Below are 11,447 nucleotides of genomic sequence, written 5' to 3'. Positions count from 1 at the left end.
TGGGGGCAGCCGTGCTGAGTCTGGCCGAGGCCCGGGCCCCTCTTGCACGGAAAACTGCGCGGGGATCAGCTCACGGCCCGGAGCCTCCGAGCCCCGTGTCGCCGCGCTCCGCCCCTGGCTCTCGCGCTGCTCCGCGCACCGCCCCGTCCTCCGCCGAAGGGGCCGCGGGGCCGGGCCGGGCGGAGCGGTGGACGCTGTCACCTAGGTGGTCACCGTCCCGCTCTGCTCCTGTCCGCCTCCCTGGCAGACGGCAGAGGCGCGGCGCGATGGTGGCCGGGCTGGGGCCGTGGCTGCTGGCCTTGGCCTTGGGGCCGGCAGGTGAGAGGCGGGCACGGAGGGCGGCGAGGCCGGGGCTGGGCGCGGCTCGTGCTGCTGCCCCGCGGGGGCGCTGAGGCCAGGAACTCGCCTTCAGTGCCGGGGAGCGGCTGTTGTGCGTGGGAAAGGGAGGCTGCGTGAGGACATGGATGCTGCGGGAGTGGACCAGGCTGAGCCTCGAGGAGGAGGGCGTCTGGGGCAGTGCTCCTGGCCTGGGGCTTTGGCAGGAGAGAGGTTTTGAGTTTATGGACTGTGGGTGTTGGGTGGGGAACGTTCTCCTTCCATGGATGTGCAATGCCTGGCTCCTGTTGCTGTCTTTCTTCAGGAGTGTGTGCACAGTTCAGACTGGAAGCTTCTGGAGGAGGTGTGCGAGTAGCTGGAGAGTCTGTGCAGCTCTATTGCCGTGGATCCAGCTTCAGCTTCAGAGATTATCATGTACTGTGGTACCGTCAGGCACTCAGTGGCCATCTCGAGTGGCTGTCCTCTATCAGCACTGGCTCATATATTAGATACAGCCCTGCGTTGAGGGGTCGAGCTACAGTTTCTCGAGACAATTCCCAATCTGTGTCCTTTCTGTCTCTACACACCCTGCACCCACACGACTCAGCGCACTACTTCTGTGCAGTTGACACGGGAACAGGAAATCTTGCAGAGCTCTAACAAAAATCTCCTCCCTGTGCACAGCCACGGCTGCAGGAGCCTCAGGGCTGGCAGGAGCTGGAATGGCTCTGGGCTGCTCCTAAACATTTCTGGAACATCACTGCAGTCCACAGGTCCTTTCTGCTTCTTTCACTTCATCACTCCTTTCATTCTTCTGAGTCACAAAAGCAGTGTTGTGCCATTAGGATTATATTCATCATGTTTCTGGTCACCTAATCAGCTTGGCCACTTTGCCCACCTTCCTACCTGCATCATGTCTTCACCTGGTCTTGGTTACCTTTTTCCCATGGGTACTCAAAAGCACTTGTGCACTTCTAACAACAGCACTGCCTGCTTTCATCTACCAGCCATGGTAGATGTGCTGCCTAGCCCCTGACCTGTCAACCCAAGGCACTGAAGTTCTTTTGCATAGTCCTTAGAGAAGTTCTTCCCATGTCATCAATGCCTACCTTAAACAACAATATGGGATATTAATCTGAGGGCCGTCTAGGGAATAAAGATTCTTCCCTATGTCTTCAAAGCAGGCTCCTGGGAGGCAACAGACCTCCCAGTTTAGAGGGTCGGTAGGGGGAGACCTGCTTCACGTGGAGTCTCAGCTGGCTGCCTAGATCTCAGTGCCGATAGGGACCAGAACCACCAAACAGTCTCCCTCTCACACTCCTTAATGCTGCTCAGCCTCTTCTCCTCCTCCTTCTGGTCAACCTCAAGGCTGAGTAAACTATTTACCACGTTGCATCTCACACAAATGCTGTCCCCATCCCCTTGCATTGCAAAGGCCAGAGAACTGTGCACTAGCATGTTGTAGTGGGATCTCTGCCTGAACCTCCACCTTTTTCTTGGCAGCAGCCCACCTTTTATGTGTGCATGGCACCTCAGCCTGGCAATAGCCTTCTGCTGGGGTGCAACCATGGGCAAAGCATCAGACTCACAAGCACTAAGATAGCCTTAATGGGGACAAGACAGGGGAGCCCGGAAACTTTCAGGGAGAGCATAGGGTGTAACGAGCTGTAACAAGGAGAATGGAATAAAATATTTCGAGTGTGATTTCTCCATGATGCCACGACAAAGGAGAGGATGGAAGCCATCTTGGCAAGGCTCGTGTAAGGACAGGCTGCGGGCCGACAGCCCGTGCTGGGGGCAGCCATGCCGTTTCTGGCGGAAGCCCGGGCCCCACGTGCATGGAAAACTGCGCTGTGACCAACCCACGGCCCGGAGCCTCCGAGTGCCGGGCAGCCGAGCTCCGCCTCTGGCTCTGGCGCTCCCCTGCGCCCCGCCCCGTCCTCCGCCGAAGGGGCCGCGGGGCCGGGCCGGGCGGAGCGGTGGGTGCTGCCCGACGAGGGGCGTCTCGAGCGCGGTTCCGCTCTGCTCCTGTCCGCCTACCGGGCAGACGGCAGAGGCGCGGCGCGATGGCGGCCGGGCTGGGGCCGTGGCTGCTGGCCTTGGCCTTGGGGCCAGCAGGTGAGAGGCGGGCACGGAGAGCGGGGAGGCCGGGGCTGGTCGCGGTTCGTGCTGCTGCTCGGCGGGGGCGCTGAAGCCTGGAGCTCGCCTTCGGTGCGTGGGAGAGGGAGGCGGAGTGGGGACATGGATGCTGCGGGAGCAGCCCTGGTAGTGCCCCTGGCCTGGGGCTTTGGCAGGAGAGAGGAAGTTCACAGCTCGGAATTTGTGGTCGGTTGTTGTTAGTGTGGCTGGGGAACGTCCTCCTGCCAGGATGTGCAGTACCTGGCTCCTGTTGCTTTTCTTCTGCAGGAGTGTGTGCACAGTTCAGACTTGAAGTATCTGGAGGAGGTGTACAAGCAGCTGGGGAGTCTGTGCAGTTCTTCTGCCGTGGATCCGGCCTCAGCTTTGATGATTATTTTGTACTGTGGTACCGTCAGGCACTCAGTGGCCATCTTGAGTGGCTGTCCTACATCGTCTCTAGCTCATATATTAGATACAGCCCTGTGCTGGAGGATCGAGCCTCAGTTTCTCTTGACAGTTCCCAGTCTGTGTCCTCTCTGTCTCTTCGTGCCCTGCATCCCCACGACTCAGCGCACTACTTCTGTGCAGTTAACACGGGAACAGGAAATCCTGCAGAGCTTTAACAAAAAACCCCTTCCTAGGCAGAGTGAAAGCTGCAGAAGCACAGTGCTGGCAGGAGCTGGCCTGGCTCTGGGCTGCTCATGGACAGTGAGGGGATGTCAGAAATGACCTTGTCATTTCTGCATGGTCTTCTTTCACTTTATCATTCCTTTCATTCTCCTGAGTCACAAAAGCAGATGAATGTTGTGGAAATGGCTCTGGCTGAGCCCTGAGTAGGAGCGCGAGAGCTGCATGCCCTGGAGAGTGGTTTTCGTGGTAGCAAAACCATCTGCAGCTCAAGATGGGATTAGGAAAGCAAAGGCACAGATAGAACTGAACTTGGCAAGAAATTCTAAAAATTATAGGAAGGGTTTGTACTGGGTCAGAAGAGTTGGGCCGGAGGTATTGTACCTTCTCTGCTAAATGAGAATGGAGAACAGACTAGAACAGTAATGGAGAAGGCTGAGGTACTCAATGAGTTCTTTGCCTCAGTCTTCACTGGTAGCCAGGATTCTCACATCCCTGAACCTCACATCCCTGAACCTGAACCTCTAGGTGGGACTGGTAGCAAAGTCCCCCATGCTGTAAGGGCAGAGTGAGTCCAAGACCAGCTCATGAGACAGATGTCTCATGAGTACTTGGGGCTGGCTGATATATATCCCGGGGTCTTAAGGGAGCAGGGTGAGGTAGTTGCCAAGTTACTGTCCGTCATATTAGGAAAGTTGTGGCTGTCAGGCAAAGTCTGTCAGGAATGGAAGAACAAAACAAAACAAAACAAAAACAACAAAAGAAGCATCACTCCCATTTACAAGGATGGGAGGAAGGTGGACTGTGGGAACTACAGACTGGTGAACTTTACCTCTGTGCTAGGAACAGCCACGGAACAGATCCTCCTGAAAGATATGTTAAAGCACATGAGCACAAGTGGTCCAAGACTGTGGCTTCACCAAGGGAGGAACAAGCCTGACCAATCTGGTGGCCTTCTCTGATGGAGTGACAGTCAGTGGACAAAGGGAAGGCATCTACTTGAACTTCTGCAAGTCCTTTGGCATGGTTCCCCACCACATCCTTATCTCTAAATTGGAGAGAGATGGATTTGAAGGGTGGACTATTCAGTGAATAAGGAATTGATTGGAAGGTTGCAGCCAGAGGGTTGTGGTCAATGGCTTTATGTCCAGGTGGAGGCTGGTAATGAGAGGTGTCCTGCAGGGCTCCATCTTGGGTCTAGTACTCCTTAACATCTTTATCTATGACACAGATGGTGGGATTGAGTGCACCCTCAGCATGTTTGCTGATGACATCAAGCTGAGTGGTGCAGTTGATATAGTGAAAGAAGGAACACCATCCAGAGGATGTTTGATCAACTGGAAAGTTCTGGCCTTGAGAACCTAATGAGGTTCAGCATAGCAAAGTGTGTGTTGTTATGCTTGGGTTGAAGCAATCCCAGATATGTATACAAGCTGGGAGAAGAGCTCCTTGAGAGTAGCCCTGGGAATAACTTAGGGGTTCTTGACGAAAAACTGAACGTGAGCCAGGTGTTTGCACTTGCAGCCCAGAAGGCTGATGGTATCCTGAGTTCCATCAGAAGAGGGGTGGCCATCAGGGCAAGGGAGGCGATTGTGCCCATTTATTCTGCCCACATGAGTCCCCATCTGGGGGTACTGTGTCCCAGTCTAGAGCCCCCTGTGGGAATACAAGAAAAGCTGTTCAGAGCAGCAGCTGTGGAGCAAGATAAACAGCATGAGAACCAAGGACACCTCTGGAAGGAGAAGAAGGGACTCACAGCTCTGACTGGATATGTGCCTGCATGGACAGTTGAAAAGTGTTTGTAGAATGCTTTGTTGACATATAAGGTGGTTGGGAAAGTTGTAAGGGTGGATGGGAAAGTTAGAAAACAAAAACTTTTGAAGGTATATAAGGGATGTGAGAACTTGTAATAAATGATTTGGATTGTTCACATCTGAGTCCGTGCCTCAAACACTGCAGCCCCCAGCACAGGAAGGATGTGGAGCTTTTGGAGAAGGCCCAGATATGTGCCATGAAGGTGATCGAAGGGCTGGAGGGACTCTCCTATGAAAACAGGCTGAAGGAACTGGGCTTACTCAGCCTGGAAAAGAGAATACTGTGGCTCATTGCAGCCTTCCAGTATTTCAAGGGACTTGATAAATGTGAGGGAAGTCAATTTTTACATAGGTAGATAGTGGTAGGACAAGGGGGAATGTTTTTAAACTAAAGGATGGGAGATTTAGAGTAGATGTCAGGGGGAAGTTTACTGAGAGCATGGTGAGATGCTGGAGCAGGCTGCACAGAGATGCTGTGAGTGCCCTGTTGCTGGAGGTGTTTAAAGCTGGGTTGAATGGGGCTCTGGACGATCCAATTTGGACTTGATCTAGTGGCTTGCAGCCCTGCCTGTAGCAGAGAGGTTGGAACTTGATGATCATGGAGGTTGCTTCCAATCCAAGGCATTCTATGATTCAGTGATTCTCTGTCTGTTCCAGGCTGGGGGCATTAGGGTGTCTGGAAAACTTCTTCCCTCCATAAACTCCATTATACTGCAGCTCATGGCACATTTGTTCTGTAGGGGTGTGTGCGCAGCCCAGGATTGTGGAAGTTGGTGGTGGTCTACGAGAATCTGGAGAGTCTGTGCCCCTTTCCTGCCAGGGATCTGGCTTCAACTTCAAAAGTCATCATGTTTTTTGGTACCGTGAGGCACGCAGTGGCCAAATTGAGTGGCTGTCTTATGCTACCTGCTTCTTCTTTTACACTTCCTTCAGCCCCAAGATGGAGAATCGAGCCACAGCCTCTCGAGACAATGAGAAAGCTGTGGCATCTCTGTCTCTACGTGCTGTGCACCCCCATGACTCAGCCCGCTACTTTTGTGCCATTCACACAGGAGCAGGAAATCCTCCTGAGCTTTAACAAAAATACCCTTTATTGAACACTGTCAAGTCTGCAGGAGCTACAGGGTTGTCAGTCAATAGAGTGTCTCTGGCTGTTTCCTGGACTGTGAGGGGTCATTGCTGCACATCACAGATGGTCCTGCCATTCTTGCAAAACCTTCTTTCACTTCACCACTCTTTTCATTCTCCTGAGTCACAGAAGCAGTGTTGCAACCTGAGGATTATATTCAGCATATTTCTGGTCACCTAATCAGCTTGGCCACATTGCCTGCCTTCCTACCTGCAGCATGTTTGCACCTGCTCTTGATTCCCTTTTTCTCTTGGGTACTCAAAAGCACTTGGGCATCTCTAGCAGCAGCATTGCCCGCTTCTGTCAGCAGCCCTGGGCCCTTTGCATGTGTCTGTGAGCAAAGCAATGGGTGAATAGCTCTGATGTAGTTTCAGGTGCATTTTGGAGTGATGAAATCCAAACAGTGAGGTCTATAGTGTTGCAGAGAGCAGGGCAAACAGAAGCCCTGCGATGTAGATAGGTTGCTTTGATAGCAGTGCCTTGTCTTTGTTTCCATGGAAGCTATAAGAGATAGAGCACAATAACACTGTTTGATAGAGCAGATTCTCAGCTCCCTAGCACTGTTTTTCAACAGTCACCACTATTATCTATGCATTTGTACCAGTAGTGCACAGGAGCCTTCACCTCATGCTTGTAAATACCTGCACTAGTGGAGTCAGTCCACTGTCTCAGAGCTGCCATGATGGCACAGTTGACAGGAAAATGTTGCCCACACAGTTCATCTTTCATCAGTCTGATCTTGCTAAGGAATATTGGTTATGACTCTCCCTGAAGGAATTTGATGTACAACCAGGGCTTGAGGGAGATGGTGGACTCCATTACCTATCAATTTGAGGAGGGACAATTGTGCAACAGGGGAGGAAGTAACTCTAAAGAAATCCTAAAGATTCAGGAATTATTAGCATACTGGGAAGAGATAATTGGCCAGCAAAGAGACACGACCAGCAAAAAGGTTTTGATAAAATATTGTAATCAGTGGTGGAATGGTATAGAGCATTATAACTGGTGCAGTTTGTGATGTCTTGGTGGTTGAAGACTTGGTCATGGTTTGTTGTTGTAAGAAACCATGCACATTATGTGCATGTTTTGAATAGTGTGTGACAGGTGACCAGATGAATTGCAGAAATGTGGAAGAGAAAGAGAGAAGGAGAGAAAGAGAGAAAGGGAGAGAGAAAGAGAGAAAGGGAGAAAGAGAGAAAGAGAGAAAGGGAGAAAGAGAGAAAGAGAAAAAGAAAGAAAGAAGGAAATGAGGAAGGGAGGGAGGGAGGGAGGGAGGGAGTCCCCGGGGATGTATACTGTCTTATTGGGGCATACTGGGGACATCCTGGAGGAAATGTAAATCAGACAACTTTGGAATACATACCGTACTCAGTGGTGGACATTAAATAAGTTGGAATTTGAGGAAAATGGTCAGCAAATGAATCACTTAATTATAATACCATCTTGTAATTAATGTTGTTTTGTAAATGGGAACTGCATATAATTTACTTGGGATGTAATGCTGGTAAGGACCAGCAAGAGAGGAAGAATGGGGAAAAAGAGAATGTGGGACTTACTTCTGCCTTAGAAGGAATCTAAAATTCTGGTCACTGCCAGCACAAGATCTGCCCTGTGCTGCCCCAACCCACAGCTCGCAAACGGAACACTCAGAGCAAGCTGGGCTGGAGACCACAGCTGTGAATTAGTGTGTGCAGTTGGTGCATTGGAAGAGAGAATGCCCTCCTCTGTGGAGATCTAGGAAAAGCAATATCACAGTGTTAGCACTGGAAGCCTCTGGGGTGTGGCAGCAGGTAAAACTGAAATAGAACATTTGGTTGACACAATCGAATTTTGTATTTACTAAGGGGCATGGAAGTCTTTACTTGGTTGAGACTGGTTGGAGGAATTGCTGAAGAGAAAAAGCTGAGAGAGCAAAAGAAGGACCAAGAAGTGCAAGGATGTCAGGGAAGAGAAGAGAGGTGAGGGATATGGAAAAATTCAGGAGATAGTAATGAAAGAAGGAAAGCAGGAGGAATCATAGCAACTGCTACTATTGTAGCATCAGCTGACTGTAACAGTAGTGGAAGTTACCAGACAACAACAACAGCAACAACAACAACGAGGAGCTTGCCTTCAGTGTCGGGGAGCGGCTGTTGTGCATGGGAGAGGAAGGCTGAGTGGGGACATGGATGCTGCAGGAGTGGCCCTGGCTGGGCCCCAAGGAGGAGGGTGGCTGGGGCAGTGCCCCTGACTTGTGGAAGCTGCTGGATTTCTGAGAGCTCTCGAGTGTTTGCTTTCCTCTCCTCCCAAGGATGTAGCTTCAGCTTCAGGGATTATTGTGTTTGCTGGTTCTGTCAGGCATCTGGTGGCTGTCTCAAATGGCCCTCCTACATCAGCTCCAACTTATTTAGTATACTCCTTTCTGAGGCAGAGTGTCATGCCATGGTCTCCCAGGCTGGTTCCTGATCTGTGGAATCTCTGTCCCTGCACATCATGCACTCCACTGACTCAGTCTGCCATTTTTGTGCTGTTCTTTTGGGAATGGGATATCCTGCTGGGCTTTAATAGAAATCCCATTTCAGATAAAACCAAGGCAGTAGGAACTGCTAGGCTGGTAGGAGCTGGAGCAGCTCTTTGCTGCTCCTGGGGATTGATGGATGTCACAGCACAACACAGATGGCCCTGTCATTTAAGCAAGTGCTCCTTTCCCTTCACCACTCCTTTCATTGCAGTGAGACTCAAAAGCAATACTGTAAGCAAACTATTATGTTTGGCATATTTCTGCCTGGAGCTTGTCTGGATCTGCTTTTAGTACCCTTCTTCCCCCAAGTATTCAAAAACATTTGACTTCTCATTGCCTGATTCCATATACAGACATGGGCTATTCTTTCCAAGTGCCTGTGAGTAAAGCGATGGGTGAGTAGCTCTGCTGTGGTTTCAGGTGCGTATCTGAGAGATGAAATCCATGCGAAGAAGTCTGCAGTGATGGTGCAAGCAGGGCAGACAGAGACCCTACAGTGTACCTACAGCTCCAACGCTTCCTATATTTATGTGGCCTGGTACCGGCAGATTCCCAACAGACCCCTGCAGTATTTGCTTCAGAGCAAAGGCCGAGGAGGCTCATACAACCATACGGCCCCTTTTGCCTCCTTGAGGTTTTCATCCCAGGCTGACAAGAGCTCTGGGACCCTAGTCATCAGTAGGCTGGAGCTGGATGACAGCGCACTCTATTTCTGCACTCTGCTGGGACCACAGTGAGGGACAGCCCTGGGTTGCTCAGACAATATACCATCATACAGTACTCCCCTCCTTCTTCAGGCACTTTGAATCTGTCTGTGAGGGAAGCAGTGGGTGAATAGCTTTGACATGATTTCAGGGGCATTTCAGAGTGATATAAACCAACAAATGTGGTCTGTAGTGTTGCAGTGAGCAGGGCTAACAGGTCCTGCAGTGTCCATAAGTTACTCTGAAAGCAGTGTATGCTGTTTGATTCCAAAGAAACTACAGCAGTTACAAAGAGTGCACTAACACTATTTGATAGAGCAGATTCACAGCTGCTGGACATTGTCTTTCAACATAGTCAACACTGTTTTCACCAGTGATGAAAGAGACCATATCATTCTGGTGAATACCTGCATCAGTAGAGGTGAACCACAGTTTCACAGCTGTTTTGCTGGCATTGTTACCAGGAAAATGTTGCCCACACAGTACATCTCTCATCAGTCCAAACAGATGGAAGTCCAAAGGTGCAATACACAGACTATATAATGGTTATGGAAGGGCTGTTCAGCCAAAATTATCAGTGTGCACCATAGCCTTCAAATTGATACTGTGTGTGACATTATCATGTTGCAAGAGAAAGGTTGCCTTCTTCTCTGGCTTGACTCTGGAAGCTTGAGTCTTCAACATTGTGAGCATTGAGACTGAGTGGTCTGAGCTGATTCATTGTTTAGGAGCTGATTCATTGTTTAGGTTCTGTTAAGTCTGGAAGGATTTTCCCTTTTCTATCCAAAAAGACAGTACACAACACTTCAACTGCTGAGGGCTGTGTCTTGAACTTTTTTTATTAATAGGGAATTATCATGTTGCCACTCCATGGACTCTGGCTCTTTTGACTGACTGGCAGTGGTGACACCATGTCTCATCATTGTTAATTATGTGTTCCAGGAAACTGTCACCTCGTATGGGTTCAATTGTTCCTGACAAACTTGCATACACTGTTCTTTCTGTACTTCAACTTCATCCACTCCTCCCTTCCCTCTTGCCCTTTTGCACCCCAGCAGGAGCTGGGTATTGTGAGATTGACTGGAGGGCAGAGCACAGAGCTGTGGGGAGGGTGATGAATATGGAGGTCTCAAGAATCTCTTTAAGTGAACTGTGGAGAGCTCCCACAAGTGATTCACACTGCAGATCCAGTGATTGATTGATTGTCAGTACCTGCTGTATTCCTCTCTCACTATTGTCAGCTTGGGTCAAAGAGAAGGGTTAAGTTCTCCCACTGGTCCAGTGCCCCTCTAGGATTGTTCTCACCCTTTCCTACTCTTGGGGCAATCACAGCTTGTTCTCTGTACTCTTGCAGCAGTCACTGGCTGGGTGGCTGGGGAGCAGTGTGTCAGGAAACTGGCAGTGCACAGTGGTGGTGAAATCATCTTCCAGTGCAACATGAGAGGAAGAAGCATATACACGTATTACATGTTCTGGTCCTAGCAGAGGCCATATGGATTTATTGGGAGGGTGATGAATACGGAGGTTTCCATATCACTTTTATGGAACAGTGGAGAGCTCCCACAACATATTCCTACTGCAGATCTAAGCAGCATAGAGAAGGAATGATTTGGTGTTTCACTGTAGTGCTAGGCTCACATCGCAGCAGCTCTGCAGGAGTGGACCAAGAACTAATGGTAGAGAATCCAGAATTCTCGGTGTTTCTTTGAGCAGCCACTGATCAGATGTGTCATGCAACATTGGGTGCAGAAAATAGACCTTTCCTGTTACCTTTATCTTGTCAGTGTTCTCTGGAAGTTTGCAGCTTGACCAATTACTGATATGACACCAATATGATGAGCAGTAAAATGGCGATTTATTGAAGCTAACACACGTATATATACCCTATGCCCTTCGTGTACGCCCACTGGAAACGTATACATCTTGATGGCATGGGGATGGACCTATCTCGTCACAGCCCGAAAAGCGCACACTCGCCTAATACAACACTTTCCCAAGCATGTATCCAATTGTTTTGGCAGTGGTCAGGGTCAGGATCAGCACAAATCTCACAAACACCAAATTAATTAAATGCATTTATCTTTTCTTAAATTTTAAGCAATGAGGTAGTAAGTGAAATGAAACAGAAAAATAGAACAAGGTTATGAATCTAACCATTACTACATAAATTTAACTACAGTAAGATCAACTATTCTGGGAACCTCAGAGGCTGCATGGTGAACTGTTAGCTACTGAACATT

The sequence above is a fragment of the Coturnix japonica genome, chromosome 27, assembly GCF_001577835.2.
Source record: "Coturnix japonica isolate 7356 chromosome 27, Coturnix japonica 2.1, whole genome shotgun sequence".
NCBI classification, from domain to species: Eukaryota; Metazoa; Chordata; class Aves; order Galliformes; family Phasianidae; genus Coturnix; species Coturnix japonica.
This window is presented reverse-complemented; position numbering follows the sequence as displayed.